This window comes from Seriola lalandi, unplaced genomic scaffold (genome assembly GCF_002814215.2).
Source record: "Seriola lalandi dorsalis isolate HSWRI2012SDOR001 ecotype SW California unplaced genomic scaffold, Sedor1 jcf7180002054169, whole genome shotgun sequence".
Classification (NCBI taxonomy): domain Eukaryota; kingdom Metazoa; phylum Chordata; class Actinopteri; order Carangiformes; family Carangidae; genus Seriola; species Seriola lalandi.
The window spans coordinates 415026-424789 of record NW_019524722.1 but is presented as its reverse complement, the minus strand read 5'-3'; the positions used below and the strand labels follow the sequence as shown (position 1 = coordinate 424789).

The 9764-nt window shown below is 41.7% G+C and overlaps 1 pseudogene across 1 annotated transcript in view; it reads right to left on the bottom strand.

Annotated features, from left to right (window-relative positions):
* The window catches only part of LOC111653190 (semaphorin-3F-like), a 60742-nt pseudogene extending 55551 nt beyond the window's left edge, over positions 1 to 5191 (bottom strand). Inside the window, exons 1-2 of the transcript XR_015437095.1 lie at positions 4677 to 5191; positions 2654 to 2831 (exon numbers count right to left, since the gene is read on the bottom strand). The product of XR_015437095.1 is annotated as a semaphorin-3F-like (transcript). The remainder of the gene's footprint in view (positions 1 to 2653; positions 2832 to 4676) is intronic.
* Positions 5192 to 9764: the final 4573 nt, after the last annotated feature.

The following is a 9764-nucleotide window of genomic DNA, read 5'->3' as shown; positions in this document are numbered from 1 at the left end:
TTTTTTTTTTTTTTTTTTTTTTTTTTTTTTTTTTTTTGGGGGGGGGGGGGTTTCAGTGTTTCCACTCAGATTTTGTTTTTCATGCTCACATCAAAAGTTGAAAAAAAAAAGAAAAAAACGTGGATAGAAACACACCTACGGTCAGAATGAAGGTTTCATTACAAAATGTTGTCATTTAAAAAAAAAAAAAAAAAAAAACACTAAATGAAAAACTTAAAGAAGAGCATAAATGATTCTGTCTGAACTGAACTACTTTATATATATGATATATCCGTCTGATTTCCCTCTTTCCTTCACTACTATCAGACCGTATTCTTACGTTTCATGCCAGAAGAGTGTGTGTAAACTCAACAGTTTCTCAGCAGTTGCAGGTACAGTGTTTGATATGATATGAGGGTGTGTGTGTGTGTGTGTGTGTGTGCATGTGTGTGTGTGTGTGTGTGTGTGTGTGTGTGTGGGGTGGGTGGGGGCCAGACTTGTCTCAATTGACCTTACAATATCAACTTATTATCTATGGCAGATTTGCTTCGCTCCGTCTCGACATTCTACAAAACACTCCCTTTGCTCATCTGACACTGATTACACCTATTTGCCGTCTAAACCGAGTCAGACTTCTTTCTTCTTGCCAACCCCTTTCTCCTCAGCTCACTCGCACAGAGGACGTGATAAGCCCGGACAAAGTCTACGTCCAAGGTTTATCCCTCAGACTTTACAAACTCTAATCTTGCTGAAATGTGTATAAGTAGATAGAACTCTACCCTCAGAGCCTTATGAGAGTGTGTTGGCTTTTTTTTTTGTTGTTTTCAGTATCACAGAAGGTGTTGTCCCTGTCATAAAAGCTGTGCCAAAGCCAAAGAAAAGCAATTAGGTCCCATGATTTACTCTGCCTGCTTTAATAAGGAAGTGAGGGCCTCCCAGATGGAGGTCATGGTTCTTAACCTCGCTCCTCAGCTACCGAGTTAATCAGCTTGAAACGTGTGTTTAGTTCAGCACCGAGCAAGACTTCAGCTTTATAGCTGCAATTTGAGTTTTTCCTCACAGTGTGACGCGATGCCATAATGATCAATTATTATGAAGAGAGAACTGATAATTAACACATTCTTTCCCTCAGTCTCACATTAAAAAACCTGCAGATTGTCCACACTTGTCGTGGCGTTGTGTTCCATTAAAGTTGCTGATGAGAGGCAAACTGTCTTTCCCAGACAGCTCAAGCAAAAAACTTAACACATCACGATGCATCAGGGGAAGTGCAGCCGGCTTGCCAAGGTAAAGACTACATGGGCCTCTCAAAAAGCAATTAAGGGAGAGAGAGTCATAATATTGAATGGGGGGGGGGGCACATTCCTCTGGGAGAGGCAGCAGCAGCAGACTGTGAAATTCATATTGACTGGAGAGGCAAACACACAGGTAAGCAGGAGAGCCGAGCTTTTTCCACCCTGCTTGTCAGCTATAGAATAGAGCCTGTAGTCGCTGCTTTCAAACAGATTTCGGGTGAGGTCAGCCATCCAAAGATGCACCAATATAAAAGCCAGTCTGCAGAAAACCTTACAGAGTACACACACACACACACACACACATACAAAAAACATAATTTACACAGTTGTCTAAAAACAACACTGCCTTTGTGTTGAGAATGGACTAAAATGATATTTGCAGGATGAAAAAAAAAAAACTGCTGCGCTCTGTATGTGCGCTCACTGATGTGTTAAATCCCACTTGATTAAAGCAGGAAAACGCCTTCAACAATGAACTGTGCCAGTCCACTTAATTAAGTCAACTTGTACGAGGGAGCGCTGGGAAATGGAAAGCAAAGCAAACAGAGGCGCTGCTGCTGCTCGCTCCCTCGGCTTTTCTCTGGATGCTAATCAAAGGCTTGATCTCCGAGCAGGACAGGCCTCGGGGACGTCGCTCTGCTTGGCTGATCCTGGCAATTTGCTCCTTGATAATACGCACCCTCTCTCTCTCTCTCTCTCTCTCTCTGCACCCCTCAGAACCCGGCAACCCATCTCACCTAATCCGCACAGCAGCTGAAACGCACAAACACAGCCCCCTGAAGTACACGTCTGCCTCACCAGGGAATAATCACATAATGGCCATAGAGTTATTACATGCTCCTTATTATCCCGTCTCCCTTTGTGGCTCCAATTTAGGGATTCCATAATAAAGATGATTGAAGATAAAGACGCTGCGTTTGATTAACGAAAACAATAATCATGTATATTGTTTCTAAATGTGTATGAACAAGACATACATCTTCAATTTGTGCATCTACTCTGTCATTGTTTGCGTTTTTTTAATTGTTTGCACAGTTTAAGCCAGTGGAGGCATCTGGTGATTATTACAATGCCTGGAGGTCTGAGGGGGGGGTGGGGGGGGGGCAGCGAATGAGAAGTGCATGATTTGTTTGTGGTCTGCTCTGCGGTGTAACACAAGAGTCTGGTGATGCTCTAAGTTCTTCCTCTGCGAAAACCTTCAGCACTTATCAAAGCCACAATCGCTCCAATTACACGTCTGTCACATCGTCAGTCATTCGCCGAGCAAACATGTGGCAGAGTTTCTGAAACCGGCAGAGAGTATGAGGAGTTTGAAATGTTGCAACACCAGTTGCAAAGCAGGAATCAGAGGCGGATGGGAAAAGGTTCAGGCCTCCTACCTTTGAAGGAGACGAAGACGCGAGGTGCGGCCAACGGGTCGTTGCTCACTGGGTTCCCGAGAGTGAAGCTGGACAGCGCCAGGAGGGCGTGGACCGTCCACAGACCGTCCAGCTGCATGGTCGACCAACCTCCAGGAGCACACAAAGACTGATTTTTTTTTTTTTTTTTTTTTAAACTCTGTAGAGACAAAAAGAAACATGTGAGAAGATGCGTTTTCAACTTTAAACTGCAAAGAAAAAAAATAAAATCAGCCGCAATATGTCTGTTTTTATTTATTAATTAATGTGACGTGTCAAATAAGTGGCTCCCAAGGGCCCCCGTCACCACAGGTTTTGGTGAGGCAGCACTGCGGTGTATGGAGATTACAGCCAGACCTCTGGAAGATCCACAAAACTGATGAGTCCTGATGCAGAGGAGCCAAGCATTGAGAGATGTGCACACACTTGCATTTGGTAAAAATTACGTTTGTTTTTGAGAGTGTGACAAACTGATGGAAACATCACGCTGCTGACTCCAGAGAGAGGAGCTTTTCTTCTGCTCCCCTCCACACACCCAAAACACATTCCTGCTCCATGACACCATACGTGTGTGTGCGCTACTCTGTAATTATAGCTTCACCTAATGCCAGGTCATACCACGTCCTCACACGCCAAGGATTGGTGTAATCCAAAATAAAATATTAACTTCTTGCTAAAGGGGTTAGAAATGATGATTAATTCTAACAGGGGCCATTCAACAAGTCCTGGTCTGGGGCTTAATGAATGATAGACACCAGGGAGCGACCACAGTGATCCACACGTACATCACAGATGAGCACAGACACTCGTCTAACAGGTCACCCCCCCCCCCGGCCTTGGCTCCTTCATATCCACCCTTGGTCCATCTAACCATGTCCACCATCGCTGCCACCTCCACAGTCCACTCTCCCCTCTGCATTTTCATGTCTGATCAAACTTCTTTTTTTTTTTTCACCACCCCACTCTATTCCCAGACCTCAGTGACTGAACATTCCCAGTAGGACCACTCAACAAAATCTTGCCTTTCCTCCCCCATTTCTACAAACTCCTCCACCTCAAACACACCTTCCGAGACGTCGGCGGAGCCAAAGAGTCTTCTGCCCGCTGGGCTGGAGTGGATTTATGGGCATAAGCAGCTGTTTAAACCTCGGCTGTTTACTGACAATTTGTTACCCATCCAGCTGTTTATTCTGAGACAGAGGCCAAGTCCTTCACACAAGCAGATGAAATCAAACAAGACAGTGGGGATTGTGGAAGACTTTAACTCACATTATACTATAGAGCTAAACAGACCTGCTTTTATGGGAACATCTGAGTCTATCGCATGGCTTCAAATAGCTTTTTATCTTCAGAAGGAACAGCTTCATACAGCCACTGATGCTCTCACTGTGTAAAGTTGCAACATAACACTCCTCCTGAATCCTGCTGGTGCATTCAGTGGACTATAAAGGATCCACTCTGATAATCTATCACGTTTCACAATAATTGAGACAAATAAAAAGCCTCCTCCTGTGCTATAAAAGCTGATAATATGAACAATATGAAACTTTTATTAGTATATTATTATAATCAATATATGTTCTTCGCAAAGAGGAAGGAGGAACAAAATGTATGCACAAATGTTCAGTGTTGCTGAAACGCAACATAGACTGAAGTGTGTGTGTAACAGCCTGCCAGTCTTGGCCACACATGGACGACAGAACTGTAAACAGTCTGGTGCGGTATTAGAGCGCACGGTATACTGAATAGTAATTAAATAAATAGTAATAATGGTTCGCATAGGAATGAAGGCTGTGTTATATCAGTCATTTGATTTGTGGTTTATGTAAATGGTTCATGTTAATATTTATAAGAGGAAATAAAGCAGACACCGGGGCATGCTGCACATAATAAAATAAGAAATTAGACAGGATGCTAACAGACAGGTAACCTTTTTTTTCTGTAATAACAAAACAGATTTAACAGAAAATAATGAATAAAAAAGCAACAATACAAGCAGGCTTACCTTGTTCTTACTGATCTCCGAATATAACTTCAGATCCCACCTTGTAAGTCATTGAACAAACCAATTCCAACAGATCGCTCACTTTCGCCTCCAAGTTGAAATCAATAATAACAATAGAAAATCCCGGTGCGGCTTCTGCCTCTGGACGGTCCCTGTTCAGGAGAGCAGTCAGTCTACCTGCGCACGCTGCGCGGTTATTGGCCCCGGAGTTTGTCAGTGTGGAGGAAGAAACAAAAAAGGGAGAAAATGTTTCTCTAGTTCAATCTAGTGCGAGACCGCGCGGCGAGGAGATGTTGTGGTCGCGCGACCACGATCAACATCTCGTGGGAAAAAGCAGTTGGAAACAAAGTCCCTGTGGTGTACAGGGGTCCAGGCATGCGGCGTGTGCTCCTCAGGAAAGTTAGGCGCTCCTGACTGTAGGGAGGCAGGGCGCTAGCAGGTGGATGCAGAGGCCTATTTGCCATAAACACACCCACAGGGCGGGCAGCGCGGAGCCGAGCCGCCCATCAGCCAGCCGGGGGAGACATGATTTACTGCCGTGTATATCTTACAGCGACACAGCTACACACTGAATCTGTGCACTGTCAGGGAGTCTGTAAAGAATGGACACATTTCACTGAAGTTTTCTTCTTCTCGTTCTTTTTCTGCCCATTATTCTTATTATCATAACAAAGTTTCAATCTTTATAGGTTAATCAGTTGTTAATCACTGATTTACTTTATAGGCTATATCAGTAATAATAGGATAATGATAGGAAAAAATAAGGTTGCCAAGCTATTGGCTTTTGTTTTATTGTTCTGTCTGTTTGCTAATAATGAAGCCATACATGTACATGGGTTTCTCACTTCCTAATAAGTCAGGCCATGCTGTTATAAAAAGTGTAAGTATGTTTGTATGCATGTATGTATGCATATATATATATATACACACACATGTTAAAACATGATTTCTAGAGATCCATAGTCAAATAATCAACCAATCAAAGGGATTTTTCACAACCTGACAACCCAGAGGTTGATCTGATTTATGTCTTATAACTGATCTATAAAGTATAAGTTAATATGTTAATAACCATTATTGGAAAGTGCTAATTAAATTTTTTTAAATGCTAAATTTACAAAAATACGACCGGTAAGAGCACAATCCAGATCCAATACTGATGCATATGTGGTTTATGTTGTACAACCAACATGTAACTAATTTTTGGGCCATTTATCTATGTTGGGAAATGATTTTCTATTTACAAATTGAGAAGCCATGGAGCAACACTAGTATTCTTCTGGAGTTGTGTACTGGCCATAATGTTATCCAGTGTTATCCAAAACCATATTATACCTGCGGTTTGGGTTTGCGTAATTTATACTGTATAGAGCAATAAATCCTTCCCTAAATAAGGAAAAACGATCTGTTATGATATGAAAATATTGATTATAGCAGCTCTAATGGTTAGTGTGGCTGTATGTTGTGGAGATCCAATGATGATAGAAATAAAAGCAGTTGCACCAAAACATAGTATGAGCTATTATTAGTAGTAGTAGTGGTATTATTAGTATTAGTATTATTATTAGTACCTTAACAACAGCTGATAAATAAGGGGAAAAACCTGCTGCTGTGTGAATGTATGGATGCATCAGCTGTGGGTCAGGTCTCCTCTTCCATCTGCAGCTGCTATAGCATTGGCCAAGTGTGTTTCACGAAGGAGGTGTTGGCTTGTTTTGGATCAGTCGACTGTATTTCCTTCTTCTATCACTGTGACAACCAGCAAGCCACCATCTGCCACCCACACATGAGGTGTGGAGGGGAATTGTTCAACAAGATTTGGCTTAAATGGTGCCTACATGTGTTCGTTTTCTCTCAATCAACAAGTGAGCGGCTTCAAAATAAACCCCTTTATATATATATATATATATATATGTTCACTTACCTAATACATTTAAAACTGTCTATCACAAATGTAAAGTAACTTATATTAACTTTACAATTCACTAGGTAAAAGTTTTATCCATGCAAGTTTATTACAGCATTACATTGACTTCATTCTATTGAATATTTGACCTGCCAAGTCAATTTTAGTGACTTAGAGCACAGACAATGTAATGATTGTTGGCTAAAACTTATCAGAAATTAAAAGTCTTATCTTGGTTATGTACCCATTGATTTGAAAAAGGCTGAGAAATGTAATTCATTTGATGGTACACGAAAAATGATGATTAAAATGCTTAATTTGCTCCCCTATTCAAACACTGATTGGACGCTTCAAAGTCACTGAGTTACCGCCTGTGAAGATTTTCTAAAGCTCATTGAGAAAATTAAACATTTTCCCATTTTTAATCATATTCCATTCAGTGTCCTTTCACACCTGCATTATCTGCCCCTCATTCAATCTGGAGCTTTAAATTGCGTGCACTGGATTCACCATTAAGCCCGTCGGGGAGTTAGAGACAAAGTTTGTAAGGTGTTCAGCTGTCTGCTCAATGGGGTCAAAAGAAGCTGTCCCGCTCACCTCTTCTTCCATATGAAGCCATGACGTTGTCTCTGTAGCCTTCACTCTGCGCTCTGACCCAGCATAAAGGTTCTCTTTTAAAGTGACTTGGCAGAGGTCAAATAGAAAAGGATCAGTCTAATGAGTCCAAGTAGACTTCTTCCTCCTCCTCTGGACAACTTATCTATTCAGTGAAGACATGGCAGATTTTCTGAGAAGCGGTGCCTTCAGCTTCTCCATAGCCACATCACCACACATTCCTCACCCGGGACAGTTTTCTGAAAAGAACAAGACGATCAGCTGTCAGCCCTGAGTGCATATACTCCATGCGTGCATATGCTTTTCTGCTTGATGGGGATCTGAGGTGAGTGTGTACATTACCCAGAAGGACTTGTTGCTCCTAAGTGGGCCTGAACTGTAATATTTGTGATAAAAATCTTGGCAGTGCATGACACCAGGCTGCTGTTGACATCTATCTAAGTGGTGTATGAAGTTGTTGTAATGTTCTGCAGAAGAACCTGCATTCCAGCTGAGGTGTGAACAGTGCTTTCCGTGGGGCTCTGCCTGCAGGGCATGAACGGATGCCAGGTGTTATATTAGCATTTGTGATTCTTGCACAGTGCAAGGGATCATCTGCAACACAATCCCAGTTTCAGTGTGTGTGTGGAGAGACGTGACACACTGCATGCTCTATAGACTTTGCTTTTTGGTTTCGTGTTGTGCTGAACCATCGAGGATCTCAGGTACTATCTGAGAAAAACAATGTAGTGATTAGATTTTTCTGTTGCTGCTGGAATATGTATCAGAAAGAGTGTTGGGCAAGTTAATGGAAAATTACCCAATTACTTATTATATATTCATTGAAAAAGTAATTACATTTCACTAATTACCACATGTACACACTGCGTTACTCACCTTAACTCCGTCCAAAACTTCCACATCTCCACAAGTCCTGCATGTATAACACACAAAACAGTGGTGAAACAAGTACTGTGGTCGTTAAGAGCAGCAATACAACAATTTAAAAATACTTCATTACAAGTAAACGTCTTGCACTCTAAAATTTACTTCGCTAAAAATACTGGATCAGCAGATTAATGTACTTTTTTACCTTTTGTACCTTTTAGAAATTTGACCAATTTCATATATTGACATTCAGGTGTAGCCCATACAAATATGTATGTTTATACATTCATGATTATATTGTAGACATATAAATATATAGGCTATCGATCCCAAAGCCTGTCAATAAATATTTATATTATATAAAGTGGGGTCCAAAAGTCTGAGACCACTTTCCAAGGATGGAAAATACGTTGCAAATTACATTTCTGTATAGGGAAGAATTTAATATCACCCTGCCATCAAACTCTGTGTAAGACAGTGAAAAAGTCCAGCCCTAAACTGTCAAAATAACAGTTAATTACTGAGATTAGTATCTATAATGTAATTACTGAATTCCATTCAATTGTAATCCTTGTTGCTTAAAGAAAGTAATCACATTCGAAACGTCTTATTAAGTAACACTTATTCGATCACAACCTGCGGTGCTGTTTCCAGGACAGACTTTGGCTCACTTTAGAAACAACAGTGAATTTAAATCACAATGCACTCTTTGTTTTATATTGGCTTCAACCACCTCATTGCCAGGCAATCGAACATAATAGTGATTCTTGAAAGTATTATGCCTGTAGCTCACACAGTCTCTCTCACACACAAACACACCCACACACTTCAGTGCACGTACACATGCACAATGCCATCAAACAAAGCTAAAACCGCCTTGTCGCGCCAACAACCAGATTTAGTAATATTTCAAATGCAGCAGGCAGGTGCTCACCTTGTGCTGTGACCAGATAGGAGAAAAGCTTTGCTCCCAGCGCTTTCAGAAGATGATGTCCTCAAAGTTATTAGCATTTAAATGAGAAAAGAAAAGCATCATATCTAGATCACAGGAGAACTCAACAGTGCAAAACTTGTGCAACAATTCAAGAGTGTTTAGAGCAAACTTTTCTCATCTCCTGAGGTGAGCGACTGACTGTGAGTGAGTTAGTGACTTTGTTTAACAAGCAAGTCTCTTCCCTAAATAAGGTAAGAGATGAGGGAGGAAGGGGATTTCAGGCTCTGTGATCACACTGAATGAAAGTATGCGACTCCTCGGAGCAGAGATTACAATTCAGTGTTTCGACCACCTTCCTTTTCCCCCTACCTGTGGTTGGTGCTTTTGAGCAACAGTTTCCTCTGTTGTTTTTGGCAGTTTGCGGAGCTCCATACACTTCCCAGACTCCGCGGGCTCAACGATACTTTACAGCCAGTCTCGCCCCAGCTGCCCCAGGGAACCACAACCCACAGCGGCCAGAATGAAGGAAATGGCTTTGATTTCCTTCCACTTTTCACACATCAAATGGGGAGAGGAGCGAGGACCGTACGCTGGTCTTGACCGAGCTGAATAAACAAACTCATGCCACAGTGTGAGTGTGTTTGCGCATATATGTATTTCTGTGTCCTACAGATTATGTGTGTGTGTGCGCGCGTGTGTATGTGTGTGTGTTGGACACAATATAATGTGTGTGTTGAGGAACAGGTGAGTTAAATTTCTACCCACC